We start from the raw sequence: 27,411 nt of genomic DNA on the forward strand, positions 1-27,411 counted from the left end.
TTAGGGAATTATATAGATGTTATATACCATTTGAAATTGGAAAAAATCAAATTCGCACTTACAGGATGTTTACAAAACCTGGCAGGATCTAATCAGTAACATTTTAGAACAAGCATTTAAACTGAGGAAGCAGATTCTCTCCCCTATTTTTTATTCCGATTCATTTATTTATTTACATATTTTTACTGTCATTAAAGTTTTACTCTGCTGGCCTGAGCTCTCTTTCTCATGGGTGGGAGGCTGATGTGTTTTGAACCTAGTTTTGTTAAACTTGACTTGCTTGTATGGAATGTTATTGGATTTTAATAAAATCAATAAAGTGCTTAGAAAAATTATCATTTGTTACTCTCTTGCTGAATTTTATTTTTTTATTTGTTCCTATTTATACTTTATTTGTTAACTCTTTGTAGGGTGACTTGCAGGTCAGGTCAGGTCAGGTGGCACGCACTGATACAGCGTGTTGCTGCACCCACCACACGGGATCTCGGTTGGCAAGGCCCCAGGTAGACACACGGTCCAGTCCCACCTTCTCTATCTGCTACAGCCAGGTGTTACGTGGGCGTCCCCCCTTGGCCTGGTCCAGCCACTCGGGTCATCAACAATGAGGATCTTGCAAGCCGGATCACCCTCTGGGAATCACACCACATGGCCGTAGTGCTGTAACTGACGCTCCCTCACAATTCAGGTGATGTGCCTTATTCTGGACTCCATGAGCAACACAAAGTCAAACCAGCAGTACCCAAAGAGACACTGTACCAAAGGAGTGCAGAATTCGTTTGATGCCACTGGATTGCGTCCATGTCCCACAAATTGAATTACCCTCAGGTAACTGGTGCTCCCTTACAATGTAGGTAATGTGCCTCATTCAACACAAAGTCAAACCAACGGTACCTAAGGATTCTCCAAAGAGACACAGTACCAAAGGAGTCCAGCCTTCATCTCAGGTCACTGGATAGTGTCCATGTCTCACAACCATATAGTAAGACAGGAAGCACCAGGACTCTAAAGACTTGGTCCTTCGTCCTTTTGCATAGATATCGGGAGCGCCACACACCCCTTTCCAGCTACTTCATGAACCCCCATGCTCTCCCAATCCATCTAACGATGTCATAGGAAGAGTCACCAGAGACATGAATGTCACTGCTGATGTAAGTAAACCTCTCGACAAGGTTGACACTCTCTAATGCCTGTGCCTAAGAGGTCATTAAAGGCCTGGCTCTTGGTTTTTATACAGGACACTCTCAAGCCCAGACATTCAGCCTCCTCTCTTAGTCTCTTGACAGCCCCAATCAGAGCCTCCATTGACTCCGTGAAGATCTCAGCATCGCCAGTAAAGTCATCTTCACCAACAGATGCCCCACAGCCACTGGACCCCATGACCTTGAGTGTTTAGAAAGGCACCCAATAAATAAGATGTAAACAGCTTTGCCATTGTACACAATAAGCTTACTTACCAAAAATCAACACCCGAGTCTTCTTTCATTTTTCCGAATACCAGCACAAGCCGTTTTACTCTCTATAAATGCTTATTTCATCTTGGAAATCATTGTACACTTTATTCTTAACTTGATGTCCCATCACAATGCACTATTTTTTGTGCAGTTTTAATCTGTTGGCTGAACTGAGTCTTAGTGAGTTTTAGGAGGCATTCTTCTGTGACTTGCAGTTGTGCAGTCAGTCACCCCCAGGGACTCGGTCCAACCAGTCTGTGACATCGGTCTTAACCTGTAGGGGCAATTCCAGTGTGTGTGTGTGTGTGTGTGTGTGTAAGAGAGAGAGAGAGCGGACAACCCACTGAGTGCTCACCTGTACAATGCATATAACGCAGTCATAAAGAGGGGTTTAAGATTGTGGATGAATCTGCCATACCTGGACATCATTCAAAAAACTCCAGATCTGCCAGGTACCACATACATTAATGGCAATCACAAAAAGGTGCGAGCTCAACATACTTTTGGAAATGTGAAACTGCATTGAAAAGTTACCATTCAGTCATATAAATTGTCAGGCCCTGCAATTTCTAACTGTACAGTCGTGGCCAAAAGTTTTGAGAATGACACAAATAATTTTCACAAAGTTTGCTGCCTCAGCTTTTATGATGGCAATTTGCTCCAGAATGTTATGAAAAGTGAACAGAGCTGCAACCAATTGCAAAGTCCCTTTGCCATTTCCATTGCACTTCAGCCCTGCTGACATCACTTCAGTGATCCTCTTGTCGACAAGGAAAAGGCTGGACATCACTCTGTCATGCTGACTGAGTTAGAACAGGGAGGTGAAGACGGCTTCAGGGAGCCCAGCAAGCGCCTTATTCAGCTCCCAGCACCACCAGTGCAGAGTGGGCTCAGGAATGGCAGCAGGCAGGTAGGAGTGCATCTGCACGCACAGTGAGGGAGGTGAAGACTTTTGGAGGATGGCCTGGTGTCAAGAAGGGCAGCAAAGAAGCTAAGAAAAACATCAGGGATAGACGGATATTCTGCAAAAGGTACAGGGATTGGACTGCTAAGGACTGAGAAAAGGTGAGCAGCGCTACCATCAGTCCTGTGTCATGCCAACAGTAAAGCATCCTCAAACCATTCATGTCACATGGGGTTGCTTCTCAGCCCAGAGAGTACAGGGCTCACTAACAATTTTGCCTAAAAACATAAAGAGAACATCCTCCGAGACTTCTCCATCCATCCAAGAACATTCTGATGATCAACAATGAACAATCCAGCATGATGGAGCACCAGGCCATAAGGAAAAAGTGATAACTATGTGGCACAGGGAACAAAAGATTGAAATTTTGGATCCATGGCCAGGAAACTCCCCAGAATTTAATCCCATCGAGAACTTGTGGTCAATCCTCAAGAGGCGGGTGGACAAACAAAAACCCAAAAATTCTGACAAACTCCAACCATTGATTATGCAAGATTGAGCTGCCATCAGTCAGGATTTGGCCCAGAAGTTGATTGACAGCCTGCCAGGGTGAATTGCAAAGGTCTTGAAAAAGAAAGAAGGGCCAACACTGCAAATATCGACTCTTTGCATAAACTTAATGTAATTGTCAATAAAAGACTTTGAAACGTATGAAACACTTGTAATTCTACTTCAGTATACCATAGAAACATCTGACAAAAAGATCTTTAACACTGAAGCAACAGACTTTGTGAAAATGGATACTTGTGACATTCTCAAAACTTTTGTCCACGACTGTATAATCGGACATTCTCAGGGTGATGAGATTAGCAACTGCAGTTGTCAACTCTGAGATCTCCTTTGACTAGACGTCATGCAATGAAAAGCTGGTTTTATGCAATGTCTAGCTTCGTCATATTTCGTTTCGGTCCCACCCATCGCAATACATCTCGTAACACACTTTATTCAACATTCCTGTATCTATCATTGCATTTAGAGAAATGACTGCTGCAGCTCTTCTCCAATACTGACACTGATGGTGATAACAAAATACTTGCCACAAAATGCTGTTAGTCACCTACATACAGTTGTGCTTGAAAGTTTGTGAACCCTTACAGGCTACAGTGTATGTACAGTTGTACTTGAATTTTTCTACATTTCTGCAAAAATATGACCTAAAACATCATCAGATTTTCACTCAAGTCCTAAAAGTAGATAAAGAGAAACCAGTTTAACAAATGAGACAAAAATATTATACTTGGTCATTTATTTATTGAGGAAAATGATCAAATATTACATATTTGTGAGTGGCAAAAGTATGTGAACCTCTAGGATTAGCAGTTAGTTTGAAGGTGAAATTCAAGTCAGGTGTTTTCAAATCAATGGGATGCCAATCAGGTGTGAGTGGGCACCCTGTGTTATTTAAAGAACAGGATCTATCAAAGTCTGCTCTTCACAACACATGCTTGTGGAAGTGTATCATGGCACATCCTCGGAAAAAGAGTTGTTGATGCTCATCAAGCTGGAAAAGTTTACAAAACCATCTCTAAAGAGTTTGGACTCCACCAATCCACAGTCAGACAGATTGTGTACAAATGGAGGAAATTCAAGACCATTGTTACCGTCCCCAGGAGTTGTCGACCAACAAAGATCACTCCAAGACCAAGGCGTGTAATAGTCGGCAAGGTCACAAAGGACACCAGGGTAACTTCTAAGCAACTGAAGGCCTCTCTCACATCGGCTAATGTTCATGTTCATGAGTCTACCATCAGGAGAACACTGAACAACAATGGTGTGCATGGCAGGGTTGCAAGGAGAAAGCCACTGCTCTCCAAAAAAAACATTGCTGCTTGTCTGCAGTTTGCTAAAGATCATGTGGACAAACCAGAAGGCTATTGGAAGAATGTTTTGAGGCCGGATGAGACCAAAATAGAACGTTTTGATTTAAATGAAAAGCGTTAGTTTGGAGAAAGGAAAACACTGCATTCCAGCATAAGAACCTTATCCCATCTGTGAAACATGGTGGTGGTAATATTATGGTTTGGGCCTGTTTTGCTGCATCTGGGCCAGGACGGCTTGCCGTCATTGATGGAACAATGAATTCTGAATTATATCAGAGAATTCTAAAATAAAACGTAAGGACATCTGTCCATGAACTGAATCTCAAAAGAAGTTGGGTCATGCAGCAAGACAACGACCCTAAGCACACAAGTCGTTCTGCTAAAGAATGGTTAAAGAAGAATAAAGTTAATATTTTGGAATGGCCAAGTCAAAGTCCTGACTTTAATCCAATCGAAATGTTGTGGAAGGACCTGAAGCGGGCAGTTAATTTGAGGAACCCACCAATATCCCAGAGTTGAAGCTGTTCTGTACGGAGGAATGGGCTAAAATTCCTCCAAGCCGGTGTGCAGGAATGATCAGAAGTTACCGGAAACGTTTAGTTGCAGTTATTGCTGCAAAGGGGGGTCACACCAGATACTGAAAGCAAAGGTTCACATACTTTTGCTACTCACAAATATGTAATATTTGATCATTTTTCTTAATAAATAAATGACCAAGTATAATATTTTAGTCTCATTTCTTTAACTGGTTTCTCTATCTACTTTTAGGACTTGAGTGAAAATCTGGTGATGTTGTAGGTCATATTTATGCAGAAATATAGAAAAATTCAAGCACAACTGTACATACACAGTAGCCTGTAAGGTGCAACCTGTAATGTTTTGCGGTTAGTTTACCTTTTTTATGCTGAATGTTTTACACCTTCAAGTGTCTTTTTGTACCCTACAAAAATGTTCATTCCATTCTATGAAGACTTCAAAAATCTGTTGAATTTTCCTGTTAATTCAGATTTCACAATCTTTGTGATGTACTGCCTAAGAACTCACACAACCCTGCTTAATTCAATTGAGGGTCGTGGAGGGCCATTTTGTTGCTCCATTTGGTGCCAAGTACGTTGAAGCTGTTGAAGTAATGCCAGCCCACTCTTTCACTCTCTCCCTCTCTCACACACACAGAGGGGATTATTTCAAATATCGAAATGCACTAACCTGCTTATCTTTGTGAACGTGGGAGAAATTCCACAATACCTCATAGGAACAACTCTCACAGTTGCACAGGCATTACGATTTGAAACCAGGATGCTGAATTGTGAGGGAGCAGCAGTAAACACTGTGCCACCCAGTTTGGAAGTTATGGTTAATCCCAGCCCCAACCCCCAAACCGTTCACAGAGTCAGTAGAATTTGTTCAAAACCATTAGTTCAACATAGAAAAAGAGAACATTAGGTTCATGTAAACTTTAGATCATTTATTGCAAGAAAACCAGAAACAATTTCTAACATAAACAACAAAAATAAACCGGTAGTTTCCTCCACTGCTAAAGTACACCGGTAGTTTGCTCCAGTTTGCTGTATCAGGTTATTAAATACAGAGAGAGAAAGAAGATAAACTGAAAAAATACTGGGCTGATCTAGTTCAAGTCATATAAGTAACAGAATAAATATCTCTTCACTTTAACAGTGTCTTCAGTTGTGATAGATTATCTTGCATAGAACAAAGTCTGTGAAGAATACAGTGAAATATCAGAAAGTACAAAATACTTTCACACACTATAAAACAGTGTTGCTTGTAAATCGGCGAGGTGTACGGTGACCCTGCTGCACACAAAAGGAAGTAGCCTCATTAAATCGCTCATGAAAACATTGAAAACAGCAGCAAAAGGAGTTAATTGCACACAACAGAAGATACACGTGTCGAAATAACAAAGGAAGGCACAGCTGCTGGAAGAAGAAAGGGAAATGCAAGAGGGTTCGAGAACACGGAAGCAAAATGGACAACCCTACATGCTACCAACCTACTACTGCAGATTTCCAGATTCTAGATATGAAATAGTAATTAAAATTCTGTTGAGGCAAATTGTGTCCAAACAAACTAATATTGAAATATGAAATCTTTAGTACTAAACTTCAACAGAATAATGGTTTTGAAAAATAATCACATTTATTTGCACCTTTTTGACAAAACCAACAGGCCTCTTTCACTTACTGTAGTACAATTCCACATTTTTGAAATCAAGCAAATCAAAGAATCACAACACCGTGGTGCGGCCTAATTCTAAACTGAAAGGCGTTCAACTACCTCACTCGGAGGTGAACGGAGCATTCAAAGGACACAGCGTCAGCTCACAATGGTGTATATAACAGCAATGGCTTTCTTGATAGGGTTCATGTTTACAGTCCTTGCCAAATACAGGTTTTAAAAGCCATGTGTGAAAGGTCCTTCCATTAGTAGTCCGATAGGTATGGCACAATTTTAAAGAATGACAGGCGGTTAATTCTAATATATTATCAAAAGACATCTGTTATGACTAAACCAGTCTCCAGGCAATCCAGATTTCAAGAAATGCCAATATATTTTGATGGTACGGTGAGTATATTGGCATTCACGTTCAAAATCCGAATGGCCCAAGCCTGGCAAGATTAGGGATTACTGAGTGTAAAAAAAGGACCACAAAATGGAACGTACACTTACACCTTCAAAGCATTTCAAAATGAGTATCAGTGCTACCTACCACTTAAATAATTTCAAATAGCCCATTTTTATAATCAAAACTGCAAACGTTATAACTAAACATGAACAAGACAAACACAGAAATTGAAAAACTACAAAACGCAAGATAAATAAAGCTCTTGCAAGAAAATCCGTCCTTGTACTTAAAAGAGAATTTAAGATTCCAATACAATGCCACCTTGATCCTTTTATAGAAGAGGCAAGACCTTTCAAGCCAAGGCATACAATGAAGCCGCAGGCTGAGTGACCCATGCACAGTGCAGACTTTGATTTATTACATTCTTTAAATGAACATGTTTGGACTTAAGTCCTAAGTGCTGTTCTAATTAATTACAATGTTGTTTTTGGGCATCCCCACTAAAAACTAAATATAAATGCCAGGAAAAGAAATTGATGCTCTATAAGATGATTATCAAGAAATCTCCCTAATCACGAGGTAGCTACGAGTAAAGAATTGCAATGAAAAATAATTTTTTCCACTATTGTGTTGTCCACAAACATTAATGCATCAATATCTCAGGTTCTCAGCTTTTGACAAACACTGCAGTGCCAATCAGCAAAAGTGAAAATCTTGTCCTACTGTAGCGTTTTTGTATTTCTCCAACAGGCCTAAAAAGACAGATTACCAGTAATGCTGAAAAATCTTGCTGCTTCAGCTATTGCGTTAATTCCTGCACATAATGATTGCAATCAGCTTTTGTTTGGTTGGTTTAATGAGTTTGGTTTTACTGAAAGAGGCCGGCAGAACATAGAGGAGGGGACCCAGCCTGCCCATTGCTCTCTATGGACACTTCTCATTGATTCAAACAAATAAAAAAAAAAATAAAAAATAAGAAAAATAAGGGAACAGAATATTCATTGGGTCTATATTACTGATAATACTAAATGTGAGTCTTGTGGAGAAGACATTTGTTAAATCAAACTGTATCCACTGAAGCAGTAACTGCAACGTGTAATAACTAATATTCCTGTGAGGCAAAAAAATATCATCACCGAGGCAAATTGTAGCAACCTGTTTGGTGGATTTACTAAGTATGGGAAATATTGTAGTATTTGCCAATATAAAAAAAAAATAAAAGAACTGCTGATAACTGTACCCAGGAAGTGGAGCTTTAAAAAAGAGGCAGTGATATTCTCTTGTTGCATTTAAAATAAAAAGGAAAACAAGGAGGTTGGCCTGTTTTTTTCATAGCAATGGAAATTGTTCATAGAATCACAAACTTTGACATGTAGATAACAGAAAAAATAAAATTACAATTTCTACTGTAAATGCCCCAAGATGTGTGCAGTATGTGCACTTTATAGCTTTTTATATATCAGTTGTAGCAAAGATGGTGTGTTAGTTTTTGGCTGGGTGGCAAAGAACGGAAGGTTTTTCAAAAGTACACCAGATCTTTGGTTAAAACTTTACCAAAACTGAGAAAAAAAAAACAAAAAACAAAAGACCAAACAGGAAAAACTAGGGCAGTGGGTTGTTTTATGTTTAAAAGACAACCGAAGTTAAAAAGTCTCCTAAAATTTAAAAAAAAAAAAAAAAAGCATATTAACAGCTAAGGAACAATATTTACAATAAAGTGCGTATCCAACATGGAAAAAGTAAAACCCAAGAAGTGAAGAAAATGAAAAATAATAACTATGGGGGAGAAGGAGGTAGCGGACTGTTCATGTGGGCACAAATATGGAGAGATCTGGAGGTGTGTTCCTGCAGCTTCTATTCCATATAAAATTTCAGCATTTTGTCTTGAAGAGTCTTAATTCTCTGTCACTCTTGTGTGTATATACATATTTCTTTTTTTATCATTATCTATAACATCTGTTGCTAAATGCAGTTTTAGGAAGTCCAGTGTTTTTTGGTAATACCTTAAAGCTACCTATGTATGTGAATGCTGAAGATAAAAGAGCAGGTGCAGTTCATTTCTCAGTATTAAAAAATAGACTGTCGAATTTTAAGACAGGTGGAAAGTTTCTCAGTTTTCTGCCCTCTTTAATTTTACTCACAATCAGTTCTAACAATCGGCAACATAAAATCAATGCAAGGGCTAACCTAAGAAAAAATAGGCAAAAGATATAACAAGATATTTGAGCAAAAGTAACAAAAAGAAAAAAAAATAAATAACAAGAATGCCTCTGAGGCTCTCAACTGACTAACCCAAAATTGTGGAATGCTATCTCTTTCAAAAATTTGTACTATGGTCCAAAAAGTTTCAAGCACACTTTACATCACATGAACTCATTTCTCTTTTCTCTTCCAGGTTACATCCCCCAAAGATAAAGGTTTAGCAAACAATGTGGTTTAATATGAAGTTAAATATCAAAGAATCAACTTATTGTGCACAGATCTAAAACTGCTGCTATAAGTAAATGCATTTTTTTTTACTTTGCACAAATGACAGAAGTTATTTTGTCCCTTGTATTTCCAAAACCAGCAGTTAATTGAAGTTTTTAAAGTTCTACTTAAAACATGACTTTTTCCTAACTGAGTACTAATATGCACATGTGATATGAATGAACTTCATATTTGCATTTACCATACATATATATGAACACACATCCATGCACGCATGTGTGTAAATATTATATATATTTATTCACACAACCAGACATTATTATACTGTGTGTATATACCATATACATACATATGTAATGTGCACAGATGGGTGTGTATAAATGTACATATAACTAAAAACCCAAAACAATCTACTTTCAAAGAACAAGAGGACACTGGATTTTTCTCTTGAACTAGTAATGTTTACAAAAAACAAGAACTTTAATCTCAAAGGGATATTATCTGTTTTACAACAAAGCAGCATTTAAATAAATATGTAAGGCACTACAAAAATTCACACAATTTGCTGTTAGTTTTACTAAGGCTGCTTACATATTAAACTTTTTCAAAAAACTGTCATATATTTTATGTTAATTGCAGAGAATATTAGCCATAGTTGGTACTGTGGCAAGGACAGCGGGTCGTTTTTGGAGTGACTACGTATTAGAGAGTTATCTTCTGTCGCAGAGAAGCTTAAGTACATGATGTCAACAGGGCTTTAAACTCCTGAACTGTTAGGTGTTGCCTTCATAAATCTCCACTTTATAAAACAATGCTACAGAAATTTGAATCTGCTTTGAAGCTAAAGTTCATATCCTTTGCAAGTATACATTTGAGGAAAAAAAAATAGCCTGAAATCTTAAAAACAGTGCATTATCATCAGATGTGCTGAAATTCGTAAATACAGAAAGACTGTAATGCAACATAGGTTTTCTTAATTCTTGAGCCTTTTTACTGTGTTCACAAATTAAACAAAACACAGCCTGAATAAAACAATCAGCAAAGTTTAGAAAGAAAGAACAACAGCAGCAGCTCTTCAAGGAATGCAGAAGGTAATAATTTAAACAATACAAAAATGTGACAGGTAGGACAAGAGGCAGAAATGCAAATCCAATTTGAAAGGCCACACAGTTTTTGCCAGTGGAAAATGCTTCAATATTACCAACTGAAAATTTCTTACTGGTTTCTGTTTTGTAAACACTTTTTGATAAAAAGCAACCACATCAATTCTGTGCACTAAATGGCATAGTATAAGACAATGTCCAAACCATGTCAAATTCTAGCTTTCTCTGTGCAGGGCCTCTTTCTTGCATAGGGGATGTTAAGCTTGTTTTCAAAGACACCAAAGTAACTATCCCTCCCGATCCCCTCATAACAAAAACATGATAGACATTAAATTGAATTTCAGTGGATCACACATTTACAGTATATCCCTTTTCTTCGCCTTCAAATCTCTTGGAATCTTGGGTCCATGGTAAACATTTCTATAAACCAAAAAAAAAACAAATGCATAAATGTCAATTGTAAATTTAAATATTTCAGACATACAGTAGAACAAAAAAAAAAAAAAAAACAACACAGTTTTCCACTTAAATTGAATGCAGAAATGAAAACTCTCAGGATCACATGTATTCATGACAGAATTACAGTACCTTAAATAAAAATAACTTCTGATTTTGAGTCTGTTAGCTACTTGTGAGCAATAGGCATAGTTAGTGTTGTTTGGTTTATAGCACCCAATTTTAAACAGCCAGTTATTCAGACTTTACGTAAGACCTTCCACAAATATCACCATTAAAACACTTGTAAAAACATAGTAATGTTAAGATGCATTACAAGATGTGTCACTGAAGAAATGACGGAGCATGCAAAATTGCAAATATCCTGAAATAATGTCTATATTATAAGCATCAGTATGAGTAGAAAAGAGTACATTATAAAACATATACAGTAAATAAAGAAAGACTGTTTTCTACTGTACACACATAAATAAGGCAGTACAGCTGTACTAATTACAGTTCTGTGGCATACCACTGTCCACACAGTCTTTTAGAAGGCTTCAACCATTTCCCACTGCTGCTTTACGAAGAGTGTGGCTTCAGGAAAGATGCTATAAATTGTAGCTGAAATTAATGTTACATAATGACTTAGCAATGATATAAAATGAATTACATAAAAAAGGGAAAAAAGTCCAGCACTACAAGCAACCATGGAAGTTTTCAGTGTAAAGAATAACCAAATAAAGTTCTAGATAAAAGCTGCACTGCAGTGGCAAGCAAATAAGAATAAAGTAGTAGACTGGCAATGATGACTCAATTAAAAAAGCAGAGTACAACACTAGTGCTAAAAACAGACATCTCACAACAATCAACCTCTGATTTGGTGGCAGCTACTGTGGAAAAGTAACACTGGAATCTACCTTCTGACACAGAGCAACACAGGTTTATTTAGTGAATTAAAAAATATAAACCCTGGCCAAGTGGTAAACTGTTGCCTGGTTTAATTAATCCAGACTCCTATTAATTTACAAAGGTGGAGAGACAAGTGCTATATGCAGGGGTGTGGAAATCAAATTTGTTTAAAACTTAGAAAATCCACTTGTCCGCCAGTTAAATTCACTTGCCCATAAACAAATAACAAAAGTGAAAAATAGTTTATTTTTTCTGATCTCTTTTATTGATACCCAAACTGCATTCCATTTTAAAACTGAAAAAAGTTCTTTCAGGGAGTATAGTATTTTGCCACCTTGCTCTAGAATATTATATAAACGATTCCCTTATTTTAACTGGCTAATAAACAATGCCTTCATTATAGCTACACTAGTTCTATTTCATATATTACAGTTACATAACAGAACACTGTCCTGATTCATTTTCTGCCATGTTCTTCAGCTTTTGTCTTGCAACATCTTCTCCCCCAAGAATCTTTACCATCTCAGACAGCATGGGCTGAATGCTGTTCATTTCTGCTTGAGCTGAACTGCAATGTTCCTGGACTGATGGTCTTGCAGAAGTGGATGCTGATGACTTTTCAGGTTTTTTATGAGTGATGTGCCTGTTGCCAGGTGACAGCCAGAAATTCCATAGCTGGTCGTGGGTCAAACTCTTCTAAAGAAGCAGTATTGAACAGCCTAGCATAACGCTCAATCTTTCGAGCAATCAGCTTTAGAAAACGCTTTTTCAATTGAACCAACTTTTTTCTTACTTTTAGACTCAAGTCTCTATCTGACGTACTAAACCCCCAGTTCCTATCCCTTTTCTTTCTGCACATACAGTGGAGGAAATAATTATTTGACCCCTCACTGATTTTGTAAGTTTGTCCAATGACAAAGAAATGAAAAGTCTCAGAACAGTATCATTTCAATGGTAGGTTTATTTCAACAGTGGCAGATTGCACATCAAAAGGAAAATCGAAAAAATAACTTTAAATAAAAAATAGAAATTGATTTGCATTTCATTGAGGGAAATAAGTTTTTGAACCCCTACCAACCATTAAGAGTTCTGGCTCCCACAGAGTGGTTAGACACTTCTACTCAATTAGTCACCCTCATTAAGGACACCTGTCTTAACTAGTCACCTGTATAAAAGACACCTGTCCACAGAATCAATCAATCAAGCAGACTCCACACTCTACAACATGGGAAAGACCAAAGAGCTGTCCAAGGATGTCAGAGACAAAATTGTAGACCTGCACAAGGCTGGAATGGGCTACAAAACCATTAGCAAGAAGCTGGGAGAGAAGGTGACAACTGTTGGTGCGATTGTTCAAAAATGGAAGGAGCACAAAATGACCATCAATCGACCTCGCTCTGGGGCTCCACGCAAGATCTCACCTCGTGGGGTGTCAATGGTTCTGAGAAAGGTGAAAAGAATCCTAGAACTACACGGGAGGAGTTAGTTAATGACCTCAAATTAGCAGGGACCACAGTCACCAAGAAAACCATTGGAAATACATTACACGCAATGGATTAAAATCCTGCAGGGCTCAAGGTCCCCTGCTCAAGAAGGCACATGTGCAGGCCCGTCTGAAGTTTGCCAATGAACACCTGAATGATTCAGAGAGTGACTGGGAGAAGGTGCTGTGGTCTGATGAGACCAAAATAGAGCTCTTTGGCATTAACTCAACTCGCTGTGTTTGGAGGAAGAAAAATGCTGCCTATGACCCCAAAACACCGTCCCCACCGTCAAGCATGGGGGTGGAAACATTTTGCTTTGGGGGTGTTTTTCTGCTAAGGGCACAGGACAACTTAATCGCATTAACGGGAAAATGGACGGAGCCATGTATCGTGAAATCCTGAGCGACAATCTCCTTCCCTCTGCCAGGAAACTGAAAATGGGTCGTGGATGGGTGTTCCAGCACGACAATGACCCAAAACATACAGCAAAGGCAACAAAGGAGTGGCTCAAGAAGAAGCACATTAAGGTCATGGAGTGGCCTAGTCAGTCTCCGGACCTTAATCCAATAGAAAACCTATGGAGGGAGCTCAAGCTCAGAGTAGCACAGAGACAGCCTCGAAACCTTAGGGATTTAGAGATGATCTGCAAAGAGGAGTGGACCAACATTCCTCCTAAAATGTGCAAACTTGGTCATCAATTACAAGAAACGCGTTTGACCTCTGTGCTTGCAAACAAGGGTTTTTCCACTTAGTATTAAGTCTTTTTTTGTTAGAGGGTTCAAAAACTTATTTCCCTCAATGAAATGCAAATCAATTTCTATCTTTTATTTAAAGTTATTTTTTCGATTTTCCTTTTGATGTGCAATCTGCCACTGTTGAAATAAACCTACCATTGAAATGATACTGTTCTGAGACTTTTCATTTCTTTGTCATTGGACAAACTTACAAAATCAGTGAGGGGTCAAATAATTATTTCCTCCACTGTATCCAATCACCACACGATAAACGTATTTGTGAAATTAAAACTAGTTATAAGCTTAGACCTCTGAATGGATGGCATAATTAAACATGTACAACGAAAATTGTTTTTAAAGTTCTGAAAACTAAGGTCTAGGTTTATAACTAGTTTTAATTTCACAAAGACGTTTATCGTGTGGTGATTGGTTATATGGAGAAAGACAAAGGCTAGGAACAGGGGGTTTAGTACATACGATAGACACAGCAAACATGCAATAAAGAAAGCCTGCTCAGAAAAACATCTATTGAATTCTGCGTTCGTATCTCCGACCTCCAGATCATGAACCCAACATTTACACAATATTTCAGTTAAACCTGTGCAATACCCATTCAAATATCCAGTTTTTTGGAGCCTTGTCACACCTGCCATAAACTTCTCTACACTGAACGTAGACATGAGAACCCTTAATGCAAGGGAGCAGGACTACAGTCACGCCACTGTGCCCCCCGCCACCCATGTCTAATACATGGTTGAATGCATTTCATCGTGAAAAAGATATCAAGTATTTATCTTAGTATTCTGAATGTTCATAAAGCAAGAATATCATGAAGTCAACATGCGGCGATCACTGCCCGGTGCCTCTCAGTGTAAGAGGAAGTCAGTTTAAGAAGCGCGTAGAGATTAAGAACAGGGTCGGGGAACACTTAATATAAAGCAGTTAATGTGCTACATTAATTTATGACGGGGTTTGGGAAAATCTAGTAAATGAAACATTCATTTTTAGATGAAGTTTATTTTGCGACATTCTACTGACAAAATAAACAACGAGAATAAAGTCAACATGTCGACTTTAATCTCGACATTTACATTTTTTTGTCTTCACTGTGCCTGTATTTTTTTCATAGTGGCCTTACTATGCTTCCTTAGGTTTTTCAAGGCCTGTTGTGCCAGTTTTAATCAAGAAATGATCCATTTCTCAACCGCGATGCTACTTGCTTCAGTTTCAACAACACACATACAGTGAGAACGTGCTTACCGCAGTGCAGTATGGGTTACGCAGGTAATTCCTAATGACATATTCGAAATTCAGCAAGATGGTACATTTCCAAAGAAGTAAATATTACCGATGTTGTTGGGAAAAAAAATAACTGCGTCTAAGTGAAGATTTTTATTGATATTTCATAACATTTGGAAACCGTTAGAATGTTTTGTTTATTTTTAATAAACTGACAGCGCGAAACCAACTTGTTTTATATGAAAAATTCTCTAATCAAAAATGGTCTATAGACAGCTCATCAAAATTGATGTCACGCAATAAATTTCTTAACTCCTCCATATATCACAACCTACGCGAAATCAGAAAAGATCAAATGCCTAACAAGCTTTAGGTGGCGAAAACAATTGCATTGTAGGTGAAATGATCGCATTTTTATGTAGAAAAAAATAATTTTATCAATAATATATAAAAGTTATTCGATTATAATGAAAAATCATCAAATAACATCGTAATGTCGGTATGAAAAAAATGACCGCATCTCCAAGCATGTAAATAGTAGGGTAAAATACTTATGTAAGACTACAAGAGTGCTACCCCTTTGAAAAATCAGCCATCATTTTGTAAACAATAATTAATACCAATTTGAGACATGAAGAACATGCCTAAGTAGACTGTTTCCGCATGAAGTACGTACCAAAATGTTTAAAATTTGAAAGTAGTGGTAAAAATGTGCCCTGCACTGCACATTTAATTCTTTTTTATCCAGAAAATTGCACTTGTCTGCGGACAACTGAAACCAGAAAACACGCTTGTCCAATGGTCAATTTACCCATGTCAGACGAGTCGGGCGTTGGATTTCCGCACCCCTGGTATGTTCTGAAAATGCCCCAAGATTTCTATGGACACTTTGTATCAGGAATCAGAAGCTCATCAGGCAATACCATACATAGTGTGATGTGTATTTTCAAGTAATTCAAACGGTACCCTGTTACATGACTGGGGCAACATTTTAATGTTACAGGATCTCTAATCCTCAACGCTGATCCAGTGCAATCTTTTTATCTTGATATCATCTTTAGATGAAAAATAGTCATCAGTAGTATCCTGTTCCATTCCACAAGGTTAGGAAGCTCCAGAAATGGCAGAAGGACAACACCAAATTCTACCAGATATGCAGTGGACTAGTGACTTTTGATATCTCAGTTTACAGGAGTTACCTGGGCTATAGACTCATCAGCTAAACTCTCAGCCACAGTGCAGTTAACATGGGCTTGCACCTCTGTGCCACACTTAAAACTTTGATCAGAGTTAATTATCTAACAAGTATAGAGTCTCGTTAGAGCAAACAGGGGACCAATTCACTTAGGTGTCTCAAAGAACTAACTCAGTGTAGACTTAAATACAGTAGGCTATTTAGATTACACAAAACATTTTCACAATTTGCAAATTTCTTCTATTTCTCTTGTTTTAAAATTTGAAACCTTCCAAGTTTTTCAAATAAAAGCTTCACTGGTCGCACAATTTCAAGCAGAATGCCATTAATTTTTTTGGTCACTAATCTTGTTAGCCTCAAGACGACTCATTTTTTTATCACTTTCGGAAAATGAAAAATAAAACTGATGGTTTCTTACTGATTATATAAGTAATGGATAAACAATGTAAACCTGTGATGCAAAATGATGAGAAAATCTCTACATTCATGCCATGTGAACACTTAATGCTAAATCTGAACATTCATCCCATATCTACAAATTTCTTCCTCCCTTTATACGTTAAGATAATGTAGTGCATATTTATGCAAAGCTTAGAAAACAGATGCTGTAAATGGTGGGGAAAAAAGCATCATGCAAACTGACTAGCTATAATTTGGACATTTTATATTAAGATGGTACTTGACAACACATATGTGGTATTTGAAGGTAAAATGAAAACTTCCTTTAACAGCTTTAGTGTTACTCAGGGTCAGAAATGTAAGTAATTGCAGTTATTCTCGAGTCAAACTTGGGGTGACGGTAATGACCCACTTTAACCGTGTTAAACCAGAATAACTCCTCTCGGGATGGTATGCTGCTGCAATCTACTGGATAAAATAACATTATACTGCAAACAGTCATGCACATTTCTAGGTTTTTGCCACTCTAAGGTAACTCACCAATATTTATGACAGAAGGTAAAGTACAGTCTAAGAAAATGGATACACAAAGAACTACTCCATACTTACTCCAAACTCATGATTTACAATAGGACACTATAGTGCAATGAAATTACCAACTTGATAAAAAGAAAAACACATTTGAAGGGGCATTGGAACTGGCTAAAAGATGATCAGTGGCCTTGCAGTAAATTACAAAGAAAGTATTTTAGTTGATTTTGCTTGCATTCTAAAATACTAGAAATGCAAAATAAGTCCTGTCAGTTTGTACTCTGTCAGCTCCTTATCTTAAAGTTCAACAGAAAACAATATGCTGCCTCCTCCCAAGTTCTCCAAGTATGAGAGGCTAATTTTATTTATATATATATATATATATATATATATATATATATATATATATATATATATATATATATATATACACACACACATATATATACATACACTAGCAAAATACCCGCGCTTTGCAGCAGAGAAGTAGTGAGTTAAAGAAGTAATGAAAAAGAAAAGGAAACAGCCACAAAGTGGCTAATTTTGCTTGTTTTTTAGTGTCATAAAGCTGTTGAATTTTACTTGAAATAGTCTTTCGGCGCGGCAGTTGGATAGTTGGATCACCAGACGCTAACTGTAGCACATTTTCTAGCCCCCTATCTTCCACCACTGTTAGTGGTCTACAATCCAAAGCAATCCATTTTGCGAGAGAATTTGTAAGTTTGACCGATGTTGACTTACTCATTTTGGTCCTGAAACCAGTCATTTCATCAGGTTTGGGCTGCCGACACCTTTTGTTGGTACTCGAACTCGTACTGCTAGTGCTAATAGCATACACAGTTTCTGTGCTCGCTGTAACATATTTTGCATTTAGATGGTACCGTAAGGTTGAAGTGCTTCGGTGGTATGCAAACTCCTTTTTGCACAGTTTGCACAAAACCATGCTTTTATCAAGGCTTCCGTCGGGTAGTCTTTTGAAATTAAATTTGCCTCCAATCAGTCCTAGCAACGTGCTTTCTTCCGACTCTTACATTTTTGTAGCTCTGATGTGTGCATCAATGTAATCGATATACCAGGAAATCATGCATTGACAAAAGTTCCCCTTTGCTTGGAATGCAAAGTGTGATTAAATGAGTTATTTTTTTAACGTGTTATGGAGTACAAGGCATCAAAGCTTCTCAGCTGTGCTTGTTGTAAGACAAGGAAACATTTTAAAAATAGTGTAACATGATTGTCACTGTAATAGTTTTGTGACCGTTATGAGTGTTGCTGTCATCAAGGATTTGATTATCATTATTTCTTTCAATCATGTTCGTATTTGGAGGATGTGTTGTGTTATATTCCGTGTTCGTGAACCGTTGTAAAGATAACAGGTTTCATTCATCGAAGTGTTCACCACCCAAATCGGTACTCGTGAATGTAAGATGTTCAACAGGCATTCCCGGTATTAATTTGTGGATTTGCCTGCGAATATTTACCGGGAGCGTATGTATGAACTTAATTTAATCTTTTCCAGTCCTGCAAAGTCAGTTGACGTGAGCCGCTCAGAGTACATGCATCGAAGCTTCTCAGCTGTGCTCATGCTATCTCGTGATGTCCACGGCTTTATTTAATGTTAGCTAAGACCCGGCACTTAAAAGTTTCTTGTTACAGCAATTTTAACTCCGTTACAAAGTGATCTAAAGTCTCGTTTATACCTTGTGTCTTCTCATTAAACTTGTATCTCGCAAATACCATATTTGTCGTAGGCATGACAAACGGCAGCGGGAGTGTGTCTATAAACTTAATTTAAACTTACAGTTTACACCGTGCTTTGTTTCCGCAGTAGCTGCACTTATAAATATGCTTGTATGCGTCACTCGCTTCATAATCGTTTGCTAACTTCTCAATTGTGAAATGCGTTTTTTGTTTAGCGCTCTTTGGAGCTCTTCCTTGTTCTCTACGTACTTATGTAGGAGGCGTGATGATGCGACAAGTAACTCCGCTTCCCACGGCCATCGACCTGCAGTCTATTACAGTATATAGACGATGTTAATATGTATATATGTATAAGTATATATGTTTATATCTACATATACACATATCTATATCTATCTATCTATCTATCTATATATATATATATATATATATATCTATATATATATATATATATATCTATATATATATATATATCTATATATATATATATATATATATAGATATCTATATATATATATATAGATATCTATATCTATATATATATTTTGCTTTAGGGCTGAAAATGTCCGCTCGACAGAAGCAGCGTACACAGGAATGATCACCGCCAAATATACCAATGTGAACAGCCGCCCCATGCTCTCATTCAGATTTTTCTGATGAAGGAAGTCAAGGAGATCAGTGGGAGATTCTCCTGCAAAATCATCCATGACATACATTATAGTCAGTTCTGTTTTTAGCCGAGACAGATCAAAAACACTCCGTGGCTCTTGTGTTACAGTGGAGAAGGCTGCATGCGTGAAATTTTTCTTGTATTCCTGAAACTTTTGGGGCTCGAGGAGCGTGACAAACATCAGGTGTTCATGGTCTTGAAATCTGGTCTGTGTCTGGCAAATACTATTGTCCAGAATCCTGCCATGGAGTTGGCCGTAGTGCACACAACGATCTTTCGCTCGGAGCGGTTGTGGTGCGTTCAATGGCGTTGTAGAGTTCCTCAGATCGGCTTCTATCCAATCAATGGGTCTGAATACGGTGAAGTTGCCGTACGCCTGCTAAAGGGCCCTACTGACACCAACTCAAAATCTGATTGGTTGAAGCAACAGGTTAATCAACATTTATTCTGTGTTAGAGTGCCTTCACAACAGATTGCCTGGCAACAAATGAGGTTTGAAATGTGATTGGTTAAATATTTTAATACGAAACTCCGCCTCCCACGGCTATCGAGCTGCATTCTATTACAGTGTTTATGGACGAAAATACGTTCCAGTTATGACCATTACGCGTAGAATTTTGAAATGACACCTATCCAACTTTTGTAAGTAAGCTGTAAGGAATGAGCCTGCCGAATTTCAGCCTTCTACCTACAGAAGTTGGAGAATTAGTGATGAGTGAGTCAGTGAAGGCTTTGCCTTTTATTAGTAGATAGAGAGATAGAGATAGAGAGATAGATAGATACACACACATTATATATATGACAGCAACGCTCATCACTCACAACAGTGACAAAACAATTACATTGACAATCATGTTACGTTATTTTCAAAATGTTTCCTTTTCTTTTTCATTACTTCTTTAACACACTACTTCTCCGCTGCGAAGCACGGGTGTATATATATACACACATATATACATACACACACACGCACACACACGAACGAACATGTCAAAAACTTATTGGATCTGTCATATCAACTCATAGCAAATACTTCAGACACTCTAAAGGGACAAAAGCAGCATCTGGCAATACTAGACTAATGCTAGCTTGACTATGAATTTTATTTGTGCAGCTGCACAGAAATCAAAATGTTAATGTAGTATTGTCAAGTGATTTTTTTCAGAAACAGCACCATTGATACCCGTATAAATTTAGTAAGGAGATAGAAAAAGGAGGGTAAAAAAAAAAATCAACTTTAGAGACTTTTGCTAGATCACAGTTAAAAATTCTAAATGATTACTATGTATTTAAAGATTCTTTTTTAACAACTCTGTATGACAATTTGCTTTTGACTGGAGAAAAGGACTGGCATTCAGACAAGTTGAGGAAAAAAATTCTTAATAGACACATGGTCTGCAATGGAAATCTATTTAGACTCCAGTAAATCAGGCATGTTACTATAAAGCGGCCCCTACAATTTACTCATATACAGCAGGAAGCTGAATGTCAAAATAAACTTGCCCAAATTCGTTTGTATACAGACCTGTTGTGGAAAACAAGGAAAACGTTTCAAAAACCTGAAACCATGCACATCACTTCTTTCCTTTTACAGTATAATATGAAGCTCCTACATTTGATCTTGAATGAACTGCTTCTTGAACACACCTTACCACAAAAAACAAGCTACTCTCCTCAAATAACCGCATTCACAGCTACCAACATGGACTGTGATGCAAGAAAGAATGAGGTGTGCACTTCTTGTGCTAACATTCAATCTCTCACGCCAACTGTGTGCATCTTCTTGTGCAGACTTCAAATGCTGATTTTTTAGAAACCGTACTGAGTCACAAATCCAGCTGCACTAGACTTGTACAACATGGCATGTTGCCTTTTGCACGGTCCAGGTCCATCTCAACGCAATATTGCTGAGCACATATTTGGGATTATTCACTATTGTGCCCAAGAACATAACCTTCACTCAAGTGGAGATTTATTTTCTAATCAATACTGGAGCACCTAATGCAAATCAGAATTTAGATATAAAATCTAAGCATTCAATTAATTGGCATATCCCTTCTCCCATTTCTTATTTAGATGAAATGAGTCATTTCTTAACTATGTCAACAATTAATAGAAATACACACCTTATCAAAATTAGACTAGTTTAATGTGTTTACTAATAAAGTAGCACTTCACAAACAACTGTACTAAATCAAAAGTTTAGTGATTAGTTATGAGTCTAAACTGGCCCATCACAGACACTGTATGTCTGTAGACTGACTGCTGCCACAAAGAGTAAGATCCAGAAACCCAAGTTGGATTATACAATTGAGTAGGTTATGTTCAAAATTTGTGGCTGTTAACTAAATATCTTGGGAAAATCTTGGTGAATTATTAAAATGTAACAAGAGGCGGCACCAAGGTTATGCATTACAGAAAGCATTGTAATAGTTAAATGTAAAAGAAATGCTATTGAATTAACAAATCCCTCCAGCTACAGTTTAAAAATAGGGATGCTTTCCAGCAGTAATCTCACATTGAATTGCTGTTTACAAACTGAAAAAAAAGATAAAAACTAAGATATTGGTTGAAGATCTTAGTGGGAATAGTGGAAGATAAAATAGTAATTTTCTGGCAGGAAAACAGTGTTGGTGCAGCGTACTTGTGGCAAAAAAATGAGGTAGGCAAAGTAGTGAAGGTAAAAAGGGTGACGTATTGTAGTAGTTAAGATGACTGCTGATTAATACAGTCTCGGCATGTCTCAAAAACTGGAAATGAAAGTGGAAAGAAAGAGGAGCTATGAGACAGGCTGATGAAGGTGACACCTGGAGTACCCCAGAGGAAAGCGATTTTAACAGTTGGCAATAGGAATGGGCATGTTGAAGCAAGCTTTGATGGTTAGGGGAGAGTCCAGAGAGACTTAGCTTCAGCATGTTTAGGGTGACAGAATTATGAGATCTGGAGACGTGATGGAAATGGTTGTATAAACACATGTTGTTAAGAAAGAGGAAAACAAGCTGAAGCCACATGAATCTGGTGGTTTAAGAAATACAACAGACTTATTTATTAGAAAGAACACGCAATCAAATCTGAAAGTAATCTTTGGAGAACAATGTGATTCACAGCATTGCAAGGTTGCAGGCAATTTATGTACTTACAGGAATAAAGAAAATCAAATATGTAGCAAGAACAACAGACTAGAAGCTGAAAGTGGACAGTATGAGAAATACATTTGCTGAAAAATATTGTTAACAAGAGCGATGTGATGAAGTCTACAAAAAAAAAAAAGGTGGTAAGAGGACAATCTTGCAGAATGAGGAAGCAAAGAGAAATGACTACAAAGTATGTAGTAAAAGGGTGTTGTAGGTGTGAATTACTTGAAAAATATGAAATGGATCATCATGATTGCAAATGGATTAAGAATATCTGGAACTAGCATAATAAAAATGTTTCTGAATAAGGAGAACAAATGGAGTAACAATGTAAATTACGAGAAAACAGGAGGGCAGAGCTGTAAGATTTTTTTATTTTTAAATCTTTCTTGTATATGAAGTATAGGGAAAGTATTGGAATCCTCCAAAATATCAATTTCGAGATTTTGATGCATCTCAACGTTTTCGACCTCCCGGAGGCCATTTTTGGAATTATGTCTGTGTGTATCTATGTAAACACAATAACTTGAGTATGTTTTTTCACTTAGATCAACCAAATTTTGCATACAAGTATTAGGTACAAAACGTAGATTTCTACCTTCCATTAACCAGAAGTGGTACTTTACCTTGTATTCATGCAGCCAGCTACAGAGTCTGATTTATTCAACTTTACCTTTATAAGATAACTGTGCAATATATTATTAATTTGATTTGGTGTTGATGGTTCTTTAATGTACATAATATAAAAATATAATCATTGTCTTGCAGTTTACTCCTCAAATATCCATCCCCATACCCGAGTATACGAGAAAGTCTAGGAGAGACCACACCCGATTTTTTTAAGAGGTGGCTGCATAAGCACTAAAGGGATGAAAATAAGTAAAGCAGCAAACTCAACTGTAGCAGTGTCCACTAGGCAGTGAAAAACTCTGCAGTTCAAAGGATGACCTAAACAACATGGTAACAGGAATATACAGATGTAAGATGAGGTGTGCTAAATTTGAGACAGGACTCTTGACCAATGCACTAGGGGAAGAGGTAGGAATGATTGCACAATATGGTTATATATTAGATTCAAAAGTTACCACAACAATGTATTAATAAATGTTAATGCAAAAAGAAATGTAATATATATTAAATATCCATAACTAATTCAGAAACACACCTCACCAGCTAAATAAAAATCCAAACTCAGAATATAAATAAAATGGGAAGTATTGCAGTTTCACCCCATAACTGATACACAAACACTGAATAATTCATACAAAAGAAAATTAGGAAGGCTGCTGTTTTTATTTCTATTGCCTGTAACATTTCAGTAGGGGGTGTGATGTGAAATGGATGAATGATGGGTTACGCTGCATGGATGTAGAACTTCCAGTTTGATGTGAATTACTGGATAATGTAGTCATCTGACCACTGACTGAATACATAAAATTGTGTTTTACAACACAGTAAATCAATGCAGACGCTATCTCCTTCCACCTGCTGATTGTTCGCTCATGTGATTGTCAATGGAAGAGCAAACATTTTATAGAACTTTGCTTAGGCCGAGACCCATTTTGCTTGCGAGGCAGAATGGCTCGTCGTAGGTGCCACATATACGTGGATACCCTCTTCATACACATGTACTACTTGAATGGGTAAAGCTGAGCAATCTGCAAACAGCAGGGCTAACTCTACCTGTTCTAAACTCTTCCTCTTCAGATTTTTTTCTCTCACTCTCCACTACTAAAGAAATATGCACAGTGAACTTAGTCATGCTTAGAGTGCTAAAGATTTTAGCAGATTTTACTTCACACAGAAGAATTTGTGGATAATCAAATAAAAGTGTTGAACATCACCACATGGCTTTTGTAGAATGATTTTTCTTAAATATTGACAGTTTAAAATAAAAGCTGGACTGTTCTCAGTTTAAGCAACTAATTTATATTAAGTAATTGCTGTCATGCAGCTATGAATTGGCTGGTAAAACGCAACATGCAAATATGCGAGGACACGTAGTTTAAATGGAACAGTCAATGCGAGTTAGTGGTAGCAGTACTTCTGTTCACTTTACTACTTCTTCATCAGTTATAGTTGATGTAAATATTTTGACGTCCAGAAAGATGGCAGAATTATCAATGCAACACATAACTTTATTAAGTCACTGCAGCTATATATATAAAAAAAAAAAAAAAAAAAACATATGTGGGCGGCACGGTGGCGCAGTGGTAGCGCTGCTGCCTCGCAGTTAGGAGGCCCGGGTTCGCTTCCCGGGTCCTCCCTGCGTGGAGTTTGCATGTTCTCCCCGTGTCTGCGTGGGTTTCCTCCGGGCACTCCGGTTTCCTCCCACAATCCAAAGACATGCAGATTAGGTGGATTGGCGATTCTAAATTGGCCCTAGTGTGTGCTTGGTGTGTGGGTGTGTTTGTGTGTGTCCTGTGGTGGGTTGGCACCCTGCCCAGGATTGGTTCCTGCCTTGTGCCCTGTGTTGGTTGGGATTGGCTCCAGCAGACCCCCGTGACCCTGTATTTGGATTCAGTGGGTTAGAAAATGGATGGATGGATGGAAAAACATATGTAATGAATTACTAGCTGTATTACCCTGATTCACCCAGGAAACTTTCTAAGACAGTGGTCCTCGGTTATAGTGCCATTAGTTATTCATTACATATACATATATATTTTACCAGGAGCTAAAATTATTGGGTCACTGAAGCTGTGTTTCACTGTAGATTAATTTCTGCTTTCACTACTGACTGGATTTAGCTTTTTTTTTTTTTTTAAATTCACGATCAGAAAAAAAATTATGGGAAACTATTCTTTGGAATTTACATTTATGTTTTTCACAAAAACACTAATACAAATGCTACATGAGCTGCATGTTCAAGTCTCTATTTCTTTTTTTTTTTTGCAATAACCATTGCCTGACAGAGTTCTAACACTGAATCATGTTTTATTTTTACTTATTACAAAAAACAACTATGTTTACAGGCTGCACAGTCAGGAGGCCCATGCAGTGAATGGAACATTTATAACTTTGGGACTGTTTTCCCCTATAGCTTGAAGTAGAAGAAAATAACTGCCGGTAACATGTTTGAGGTTTGAAAGCAGCACCTATGGTCTGTTCACACCTGCCTCAAATCCAAGAGTTAGTGTATTTGCTAATGACATTTTATTATTTATCTACATCAACTTATTATTATTTATTTATTTATTTTTACAGTATATAAACACAGTACCAGCCCCTTTTCTCTTATTCAGGACTCATCCTCTTCTTCAATCACCATCAGCCCCATTTATCTCCACAACTCTGTAATGGGATAAAGGTGACAATCTTTGCTATTTATTTCTTTAAAAGTATGACTCTTGTAAACTCACTCCAAACTTCTCCTGCCTCAAAATGATTTTCACTTCCCCACCCCACCCCAACCTGTGTTGATGCAGTGCTGTATCATCAACACTCTGAGCACTTCCATATTACATTTTGCACATGATTGTCAAACAAATTAACGTGCCATCAGAAGTCCAACGATCGTGTTATTGAAGCGCATCAAGTTTTCAGAACTTTGGTAGTGAGTTTGGACTGAAAAATTTGGTTTAGGCATGTCACTAGAACCTAACATTTACAAACTAATTTCAGTATGCAATACTACTCCATTCAGGCAAAAAAGGTGAAAGAAAATGTGCACCTATAATGCAATGAAATAAAATAACACAAATAATAATGACACTGCTTAATAACAAAGTACTGCAGTCTTAAGACTTTTCCCATTTAAAGGTCAAGTATAAGCAACAAATAAAAACAGATAAAAAAAGAAGGTGGTTAGACACACAATGTTTTGTCTGCATAGCCATAAAGTCAAAACAAGGTCTCTAACCTTATTTCCCTCTATTTGTTAGTGTGGGAGAAATCATTAATCCCCTTAATTATAAAATGAACACAACCTTTATAAAGACATCTGCCTTCTGCTTGTATCCTCTCTCTAAACCCTAGAAATCCAAAAAATGATAGGTCTCGAGTTTTAGGCGGCAGTCATGGCTAGTTGTTGAAAACCATACACTTTACAGTAGATACTTGCATGGTAAGCACTATGTTTAAGGCCATGTTTACAATTTAAGTTTGACTGGCCATTTTGAAAGCAAAATAGTATTACAAGACTGCATGGCATTCCATAAATGGCAAAAACAATGACTCTGAGGCTTCCAACAAATACATCAATTCAGCTTTTAAACTGGAGGCACATGTATAAATAAAATACACACACTATCTTTCTTTACATTAAAGTTCTTTTTGACATAAAAGGCAATTATGTGTTGTAATAAAGAAGCTGACGGACATTTGTATGGTACTCTTTGCTTGTTTAAATAAAAATAATTTATAAAACAGAACAAATTAAATGTTTAACAAGAAGAGTAATGTGTGTAAAACTGTCTTCTCTCTGCTCAACATTAATTTCAGACAAGATCAGCAACACTCATTCACAAATATAACTGTATTTAGTAATGACATTATGGGAGCTCCACAAGATTCACCTGCTGGCTACTGCTCTGGAATTGGCAGGCTACTTTTATATGGGGAATGGGGTGGGGGTGGTTGAAGTACAATAACTAGCAGCTTGACATACACAATCAGTGCATCTATAT

The 27,411-nt window shown here is 37.5% G+C and overlaps 1 protein-coding gene across 2 annotated transcripts in view; it reads right to left on the reverse strand.

Annotated features, from left to right (window-relative positions):
• stk35 (serine/threonine kinase 35) overlaps positions 1-27,411 on the reverse strand; it is a 66,727-nt gene that overhangs the window by 12,764 nt on the left and 26,552 nt on the right. The window contains exon 3 of one of the 2 annotated variants that reach the window (XM_039734529.1): positions 9,689-10,772. The exons of the other annotated variant lie outside the window; for it this stretch is intronic. The gene's annotated coding sequence lies outside the window, so the exon portion shown is untranslated. Of the gene's footprint in view, positions 1-9,688; positions 10,773-27,411 lie in introns of those variants that run through there. 2 annotated transcript variants of the gene reach the window in all.

This window comes from Polypterus senegalus, chromosome 14, assembly GCF_016835505.1.
Source record: "Polypterus senegalus isolate Bchr_013 chromosome 14, ASM1683550v1, whole genome shotgun sequence".
NCBI lineage: Eukaryota > Metazoa > Chordata > Cladistia > Polypteriformes > Polypteridae > Polypterus > Polypterus senegalus.